The 10,072-nt window shown below is 43.9% G+C and overlaps 1 pseudogene across 1 annotated transcript; it reads right to left on the reverse strand.

Annotated features, from left to right (window-relative positions):
* Positions 1-4,253: 4,253 nt before the first annotated feature.
* On the reverse strand, positions 4,254-8,014 carry LOC144988662 (uncharacterized; annotated as a pseudogene). Its single transcript, XR_013652668.1, has one exon. The product of XR_013652668.1 is annotated as an uncharacterized LOC144988662 (transcript).
* Between the last annotated feature and the right edge of the window lie 2,058 nt (positions 8,015-10,072).

Consider the following 10,072-nt stretch of genomic DNA (forward strand, 5'->3'; position numbering starts at 1 on the left):
CACACAGAGAGAGGGGAGCCAGAAAGCGCCGGCCCCCCCCGGAGCAAGCCCAGGCCCCCACCCCCAAACGCCGGCCCTAGAAGAGCTCTGGTCAGGCCTCGACGGGACCGAGGCAGCCAACCGGCCGGGGAAACCGCCGATGGCCTCAGCGGAGACCCCGACCCGTCAACCCCCCCTGCCCCGTACCAATAGTGGCCCCCCCCCCTCCCCCAGAATGCCCCCCCACAGGACAGGGCCGACAAGACCCCCACCCCACCCCACCCCAGACCCCGCAGCCGAAGCGGAGGACACCCAGAGCGACCGGGGGCCCCAAGAGGGTTGTCCCGTCCCGCCCCAGAGCCAGGGAAGGGCCGATCCCAGCCCCAGGTGTAGACGGGAAGCCCATCCAGCGCCGCTGGGCCCCCCCCCCCGAGCAGCGCCCCCCGCCAACCCCCCCCAGCACAGGCAAAGGGACCACCCCCCCAAGCCAAGCCAGACCACCACCCCCCCCCCCCCCCCCACCACGCACCCCCACACCCAAGCCCAGAGGACCACGCAGCGCCCCAGGCCGCCCCACCCAGGCGCCGGACCCGACCCCCCGACCAACGGAGCCCCCACCACCCCCGGCCAGGCACCGGAGGCCCCGACCCCCACCCCGGCCCACGGCAGAAGGGCAAGGAGCAGCGACGACCATGCCCCCCCCACCCCCTAAGTCACGGAGTTAGCTATGGGAGACCAGAGAGACCGAATTCTTTCAAAGTTACTTGAACTTTGGGCTGACATTTTTTCCAAGCTGATATGATCAAGCAGCAGATTTCTGTGTTGACTTATATTTATATTTTTTTTGCTTTTCCAATTTATTAAAATAGTTTTTTTAGCAATGCAAAGAGTTATGAAAATGATAGAGCCTAATCCTCCTTCTACATCGATGGCACTCATGTCACCAAGCACACAAAGTGACGGTGAAGCTGTGATTGAAACCTTAAGCCAGACTGATAGATCGGCACATACCTGCTGCCAGAGAGCCTGGACAGGCGTGCAGAACCATAGTGCATGCATGTAGTTGTCGGGTAGATTACTGTCACAGTGCTGACAAATGTCTGAGTTACTGAGACCCATCTTGAACATCCTCTGTCCAGTGTAGTAAATTCTGTGAAGAGTTTTGAAATGGATTAGCTGCAGATTTGGATTTTTTGTCATTTTAAAGGTGTTTAGACAAAGTTCTGACCAAAAACTTTCATCTGTGCTGATGCTCAAATCCGCATCCCATTTTGTTGTCGGAAGTGAAATATTGTTATCTAAATTACATAAAAGTTTGTATATTTTGGAGAGAGTTTTATTCATTGAGAAATTGATCAGAGTGGTAACTACATCTGGTAGCTTTAAATCGTTGTCTCTGTATTTAAACTTTTTAGTAATAACTGATTTAAGTTGCTGATATTCCAAGAAGTTATATATTCCATGTTTGTCTTGAAGTTCCTGGGGAGTTATGAATCTTCTATCAATAATTATGTGCTCTAGTTGTTTTATGCCCCCTGCTTGCCAAGCTGGGAAGTGGATAATTTTTTTGTTTATGAGGATGTCTGGGTTGTTCCAGATGGGTGTCATTTTGCACGGTTGAATTGATGATTTTGATATTTTGAGAAATTCCCACCAGGCTGTTAAAGTGGCATTTATATTAATACTTTTGAAACAATCCTGTTTTTTAACTATTTGACTAATAAATGGAAGATCTGACAGGTTGATCTTTCCACATAACGCCTGTTCCAAGTCTAACCATGAGTTGGTTTCTGGATTATTTTTTAACCATTTTAAGATGTATTGTAATCTATTTGCAAGAAAGTAATTGTGGAAGTTAGGTAACTCTAATCCTCCACAGCTTTTTGCAGATTTTAAAGTTTTTAGACTAATTCTTGCAGGTTTATTGTTCCATAGAAAGCTTGATATGGATGAGTCTAATGTTTTGAACCATTTTAGTGGCGGTTGTGTGGGAATCATTGAGAAGAGATAATTAACTTTGGGTAAGATTTTCATTTTAACCGTGGCTACCTTGCCCATAAGGGACAAAGGCAGGTTGGTCCAGCGTGTTAGATCGTCCTGTATGTTTTTCAGTAATGGGGTGTAGTTTAGCAGCACCAGTTCTGATATTTTGGGGGAAAAATAAATACCTAGATATTTTATATTGCCTGATTTAACTGGTATTGTGAGTCCTTGCTCCGCATTACTGTTCAGTGGTAATAAAACAGATTTATTCCAATTAATGGAATAGTCTGATATAGAAGAGAATTCATTAATGATTGTTGCCGTTTCATTTACAGAATGTATATTACTTAAAAACAGTAATATGTCATCTGCATAGAGACTAATTTTATGATGGCTGTGTTTGGTTTTAATTCCCTTAATACTCTCATTCTGTCTTATTGCTGCAGCTAGAGGCTCGATAAATATTGCAAAAAGCGAGGGGGAGAGTGGGCAACCCTGTCTAGTTCCTCTTCCAAGAAAAAACCTGTTGGAAGTCTGTTTATTAGTTCTAACTGATGCATTGGGGTTGTGATATAATATTTTGATCCAATTGATGAATGATTCTCCAAACCCAAACTTATGGAGGGCAGCAATGAGGAACTTCCAATTTACTCTATCAAAGGGTTTTTTCAGCATCCAGTGATAGTATAGTCATTTCCTGGTTTTTGATGGTGGCAAAGTCTATTATGTTAACGAGTCTGCGGACATTGTCATCCGAGTGTCTGCCTTTGATGAATCCAGTTTGATCAAAGTCAATTATGTGAGGAGTGACTTTTTCTATTCTCTGTGCTAGTGCTTTGCAGATAATTTTTACATCTGCATTAATTAAAGAAATGGGGCGATAGCTTGAAGGACTCGTGGGGTCTTTGTCTGGTTTTAGAAGAAGGATAATGTTGGCAGAGTTCATGTTAGGTGGTAGAGATTGGCTTTCATTGATAAATTTTACCGTTTTATAAAACGTTGGTGCCAGTTGTTCCCAGAATTCCTTATAAAACTCTGCAGGAAAGCCGTCAGGCCCTGGTGCTTTACCATTAGGCATAAGTAACAGAGCTTCATGAAGCTCAGACAACGAGAGCGGAGAGTCTAAATTTGTGATTTGATCTTCGTTTAACTTGGGCAGGTTTATATTGTTGAGAAATGAGTTGATGCTTTGTTCTGATGGATTGATCTGTGGAGTGTATAAGTTTTGATAAAAGTCTTTAAACGCATTATTAATTTTTACCGGGTCATGGGTGTCATTCCCTGTTTGGTCCATAATCGAAGTGATTGTTGATTTTTCTTTATTAATTTTAAGCTGATTAGCTAGAAATTTGCCAGATTTATTTGAGTTTTCATATCTTTCCAGTCGAAGCCTTTGTATCTGGAATTGTGTTTGTTTATTGATGATGTCATTTAACTGCAGCTTTAAATTTTTCAGGTCCCCCAGTATGTGTTCCTGTGCAGAAGCAGCATAAGCAGTCTCCAGAGTTTTTATTTTATTTCCTAATTCTAATAAATCTGCTTTCTCCTTGCGTTTTTTATGCGTTGAATAAGAGATGATTTTCCCTCTCATGACTGCTTTTGCTGCTTCCCAAAGAATACTTGGTGATATTTCAGAAGTATCGTTGAATTCTAAGAAGGTTGCCCACTCTTTTTTAAAGAATTCAATAAATTCCTGGTCTTTTAACAGAGACGTATTAAACCTCCAGGTTGAACCCGAGGGTCTGGGTACTTCCCTTGAAATAGTAACAGAAACTGGTGCATGGTCACTGATAATAATTGGATGAATGTTGGAATCTCCCAATTTGGACCCACGGTGGATGGGATTGCCAGATTGCCATCTTGTCAACAGCCCTCGTCGAGTGTCTGCGCTGCTACCGTTCAATGTCTAACAATCGGACAGTGGCTGTGAAATTGCAGCACAGAGTCAAGGGCGTGGCTGGAGGGTGGTAGTCTAATATCAGATGATTATCAGACAACTTTGGCGACCTTGGAGATCGTTCTATCAGTCATTGAAAGTCTTCCCGCTACCGCCTGTCACTGCATGATCTCCAAATGTGCCCAGGCGGCCACCGACTAATGTCAAAAAAATGATCCCATCTCTGTCAAATTTTTAATTCTTCTTAATAATAATAATAATAATAATACATTTTATTTATATGGCGCCTTTCCGGGCACTCAAGGTCACCTCACTGTACAAAGTATGTAAAAACATAAACATACAACAGTAAAATTCCAGAACACAAAATAAGTTAACAGTTAAAAACAGCAATTTAAAAATTATGAGGTGGATACACGAGAAAAAAGGTCAGTTTTGAGGTGTTTGGAAAACTGAGTGAGTGAGTCCATATTTTGTAGATCAGAGGGGAGGGAGTTCTAGAGTTGTGGGCAGTGCTGCTGAATGCTCTACCTCCCATGGTAACAAGTGTTCGTGGAATGGCCAGTCGAAGGGAGGAAGAGGATCTGAGGGAGCGAGTGGGGGGAGCAACTGTTAGGAGCTCTGAGAGATACGGAGGGGCGAGGTTGTGAAGGGCTTTGAAGGTTATGATGAGGATTTTGTAGGTGATCCGGTGAGGTATTGGTAACCAATGAAGCTGCTGTAAGACGGGTGTAATGTGGTGAATGGAGGGGGTTTGGGTTATTATTCAAGCAGCTGAGTTTTGAACCACTTGAAGCTTACGGATGGTTTTTTTGTGGAAGTCCAGATAGAAGGGAGTTGCAGTAGTCGATACGGGAGGGGACGAGACTGTGGACCAGGACAGCTGTAAAGTGAGGAGTGAGAGTGGGACGGAGACAACGAATGTTACGCAGATGGAAGTAAGCGGAGCGGGTGATGTTATTAATGTGGGCAGTGAATGACAGAATACTGTCAAGGAGGACATCCAGACTCTTAACCTGAGGGGAGGGAAATATGGAGGAATTGTCGAAGGAGAGAAAGAAATTATCAACTTTGCTAAGATTGGATTTAGTGCCAACAACGAGGAGTTCAGTCTTATTGCAATTTAATTTAAGGAAATTTGACGTGTACCAGGATTTGACCTCAGAAAGACAATTGGAGAGGGAAGAAGGTGGAAACGTAGAGCCAGGTTTGGAGGAGATGTAGAGCTGGGTGTCGTCGGCATAGCAGTGAAAGTGTACGTTGTATTTCCAAAAAATGTTGCCGAGGGGGAGGAGGTAGATGATGAAGAGAAGGGGCCCCAGGACAGAGCCCTGGGGCACACATGTGGTGATTGGTGTGATGGGAGAGGTGAATTATTTTAACAGGATGAGCTGGGTGCGACCTGAGAGATATGAATGGAACCAGCTAAGGGGTAGGTTGGTGATGCCAATATTGGAGAGTCTGTCCAGAAGGATGGGGTGGGAGATGGTGTCAAACGCCGCACTCAAATCTAGCAGGAGGAGGATGGAGACTGAACCAGCATCTGCTGCAAGGAGGATGTCGTGAGTGATCTTGAAGAGAGCTGTTTCTGTGCTATGGAGGGGACGGAAACCAGACTGGAGCTGTTCGTATAAACAATTGCCGGAGAGATGAGCATGGAGTTGAGCAGCTACTGTTTTTTCAAGAATTTTGGAGATGAATGGAACGTTTGATATTGGGCAGAAGTTGTTGAGATTGGAGGGGTCGGAACCAGGCTTTTTTAGTATGGGGGTGACTACTGCTGGTATGAGAGCAGTGGGAACTGTTCCGGTCTTGAGGGAGGCGTGAATGATGCCGGGTGATCAGTGGGGACAGAGTGGGGTGAGTAGCCTTGACCAAAGCAGTGGGTATTGGATCAAGCTGGCAGGAAGAGGTGTTGGATTTTTGGATGAATTCACTAATTTCATCAACTGATGGGAGGTTAAAAGCAGAAAACAAATGAAGTGGGGGAATTAAAGCAGCAGGGATTGAATTTGGACTTGAAGATGGCTTAAGTTGCTGATGGATCTGCTCAATTTTTGTTGTGAAAAATGATACCAAGGAGTTACAAAAATCTGAAGAGTACAAGTGGGGGGGAAGTACATTTGGGCATGTTGTTGTTTTTGAGAGGAGTGAAAAAAGAGCTCTTGTGTTACCTACTGAAGAGTTTACTAGACCAGAGAAATAAGTGATTTTTGCCTCAGAAATACAATCATTGTACTGAGAAAGGTGTGTAGTGTACATTTGCTTATGGACAGTAAAACCAGTTTTTCTGAATAATCTTTCCAGTTGTCGTCCTTTGGCTTTCAGTTGTCTGAGAGTGGGAGTGAACCAGGGTGCAGAAGTGGTGAAAGTGATGGACCTGGATTTAAGTGGAGCAAGATTGTCCAGGAGATTTTGGAGGTTGGCATTGTAATGTAAAAGTAGTTTGTCTGTAGTGGAATGACTGTCAGTGGGGGGAAGGCTGTTGATGAGTAAAGAAAAATTGTCCAGGTTGATGTCCTTAATCTTACGGAAGGTTATCGTACGGGGAAGGTTGGTTTTGGAGAGAGAGAGGTTGACCTCAAAAGATAACAGCATATGGTCTGAAAAAGGGAAAATATCTGGTTTACAGTCCAGAGGGTGAACATCTGAGTAGCAAACAAGGTCAAGTACATGACCATTCTTATGGGTGGGGAAGTTGATGTGCTGATGAAGATCAAAGCTGTCCAGACAGGATGTAAAATCTTTGGTGAGGGTGTTGCTGACATTGTCCATGTGAATATTAAAGTCACCCAAGATTAATAGGTTGGATGAGAGCGTGGAGAGATGAGTCAGAAGGTCCGAAAAGTCAGCGATAAAATCCTTATTAGGTTTTGGGGGTCGGTAGACAGTTGCTACAATAGTTGGGGTCGGTCCAGATAGCTGACATGCTGTAGCCTCGAATGATTGATAGGCATGTACAGTCAGGGGCGTGAGCCTCCAGTTCTCACGGTGGATCATAGCGAGTCCCCCCCCCCGCGCCCCGAGACACGAGGGTGAGCGATGTAAACAAACCCCGGAGGTGTCGCGTCGTTCAGAGCGGTGACATCATTCGGCTGCTGCCAAGTCTCTGTTAGACACATGAAGTCCAACTTTCGGTCGATGAGGAGATCTTGGACGAGATGCCCCTTGCTCGTGAGCGAGCGGATGTTTAGGAGACCGAAGTTGGCCGTCATGCTGGAGAGGTTAGCAGCAGCGGTTTCGTTAGCTACCCGGGCCAGGTGAGCCAGCGCGGCGTCGGGAGTTCCTCGGCGGGCATCGGGTAGAAGACCAGATAGATCTAATGGAGTTGGAGGAGCCATCCTGGAGGATACGCCGTGAGCCACGGTGAATTTATCTCAGACGGGGCTGGTAGAAGATGTCCGGGTGCTGGAGAAGCGATGGCGGAGGAACATCAAGGTGAGTCGGGCGGAGTTTAGCGAGGTCCAAGGCAGAGTACTGAAGGAGAACTGTCAGTGGATGCTTGACCAGAGACAGGATGGTCCAGGCAAATAGAATCCACTCAGCGTTGATCCATATTGTGTCCGGCGCGGCGAGGAATCAGCAGGCAGCCTAGTTCGCACAAAACAGCCGGCGGTTGTTGTTCTGAACAGTACGTGTACAGATCCTGGTGACAGTCCACAGGTAGTTGTACAAAAGGTGGTATTGATAGATATCCACAATTTGGGGCAAGAAACAGAGTCCATAGGCTTAGAAATGCTGAAAAACTGGTCCAGGGGAGCAGCGTTAGCCAGAAGTGCGCCAGCGTTCAAAGTGTAAAAACCTCAACGGCCACTGCGCGGCGTGTAAAAAATGCGACTCCTGCAAATGCAAATCCTAAAATTTGTCTGGCATGCACCTAAATAGATGGTGTCATTCATTTAGCACTTAATATTATTCATCCATCTTCCCAATCAACTTAATCCCATTTGGGGTCCCAGTGCTGCTAAAGTTGATCCTAGCATACCTTTATGTACATTATATTTCTGTTCTTTTTCTATCCATTGAAAGACTAAGTGTTGTCTTGAGTTTCTCCTATGTTTGGGCAGAAACATGGGAGAATGGTCCGATAGGCGTGCGTCTTCTTGTTAGATAGGTTTAATTTTTAGTCGTCTGTTTGGTTTGTTAAGTTAAAGTTTGGTTTACCGCCTGAATTGATTTTGTTTTGATTGACTTTTCAACTTTTTTTGAGAAAAATGTGTTCATTTTTGAAAACTGTCCCTCACAGCCAGTCAGTGTTTTATTCATTTATGCATTTGCTCTTTTCAAGGGTTTTTACTATTGCAAGGCCTAATGTTGTCATACTGATGAAAAGATTACATCATTAAGATTTAACAATCATTTATTACTATTCCTACATTTTGATGCAATTTATGTTGGTATTTTGTTTCATATTTACATAAAACACATGATTCATACTTTTCCTTCTAATTTACTGAAAGACCCTGAACACTCCGTTTGAGGCTGGTGGTGACAGTCTGAATGTCTCAGGATGAGTATCTTATGTAAAAATCTCTCCAAAATCCCAAATTACTCTGAAATAGTTACCCCCATTAAACGAGACAGGTAAACAGGCCGAACACACTAAGGGTAGTATTGCAAGTTATGCAAATTGACACAGACAAAACAAAGAAGCATACACAAGAAATAAAGTCCACAGCAGCACCTAATGAAGTATTGTTAAAGCTGTAAGGGCAGATGGTGAGTGTGCAAAGGTTCACAGTAGCATTGCAATAGGAGGTAGTTAAACAGAGTAGCATCAGATAGATAAATAAATCACGAGGATTAAGGTGTATGGAGAAAATCCCCCAGGTTTAAGGTGTGTAGCAGTCAAACCCATTTTGCAGACAATGCAAACAGTTGTTGGTCATAAAGAATGAGGGGGGTAAACTGACACTACAGCAGTTTATTTAATGTGGGGGTGGAGAAGGAGGTACTCTAGGGAGAGACTAACAACAGACTTGTCAGACCTTGGACTATCCTAATTAAATTATACACAAATCTTGGCTCTGCTTTAATCTAGTGCAGGCCTTCTAGGTAACATAAGAGATCATTATACTTAACAATTTTTTTATTTATTTATCAATAACAACAAAATTAATACTAATGGATTTTTTATGACACACAAAAAAGTTAAGTGAAACTGTTACGCCCCCTTTGTGTGTCTAGGGGTGCTGGGGGGGGCATAACATAAAAAAGTAAAGGTTTTGCTACCAAGTTGACTGCAACACAAAACACCAAACGAATGTCTCCATAAAATAACCAAATTTATTTACATATAAACAAACAATCCAACAATAACTAAAAGTGAAACTAAAAGGCTTCAGGGTGAACCCAGGCCAAAACAACAAACAAAACCCCAACTAACTGCAACATGTAATCTTACCTGCAACAAAAGAAAAGGGAAATAAAAGACAGAACGCTAACCTCCCTAACCTAACAAAACCAGGAGAAAACATGTACTAAACAAAATGGCGGTTCACCCCTACAGCTTCACTTAAACAAAATCATAAACCAAAGGACTAAACAGAGTGGGCACAGACAAAACTACAAACTACAAAGTGCAACACAAACTAAAACAAGTGGAGAAGACATAAACAAAATGGAGAACAAAACAAAATGGAGAAGAGGGCCAAGCTGCAGTGGAGGCTTTTGCTGCAAGGCACCCTTCTCACCGGCTGGACGTCCAAGTGGTGGCTTTTAAAGGCTGCCTCCACCAGCTTGTCCAAATGGAGGCCACACCCTTGCCAGCACACCTGAAAATAATCACAGACATACAAAGATCCACAAAAAACACAGAAGTCCCACTCTGATACAAAAATAACACACAAAACACAGAACAAACAAACAAACCAAAATCAAATACAGCCCCAGCTGTAACACCCCCCTACCCAAGATAAAACTTCTTCAAAAAGAAGTTTTTACCCTAAGTGGAGCACACAAAAAAAAAAAAAAAAAAAAAAAAAAAAAAGAAATAAAAAAAAGTCGTGGCTCTCACAGCACACCACACAAACTCAAGATGGCCTCAGAAGACAACCCCCCCCAAACTCAGTACACCACACAAAGCTAACGACAAACTCAAGATGCGCCACAGAAACTAACTGACCACACAAGACACATCACAAAAACTCGGGACGCGTACCCCTCTGGGCACGCGACCGTCAAACTCGGGGTGCGCGCCCCGCAGAACACGCA

Source organism: Oryzias latipes, chromosome 1 (genome assembly GCF_053564925.1).
Source record: "Oryzias latipes strain Hd-rR chromosome 1, Olatipes_Hd-rR_3.1".
Lineage (NCBI taxonomy): Eukaryota > Metazoa > Chordata > Actinopteri > Beloniformes > Adrianichthyidae > Oryzias > Oryzias latipes.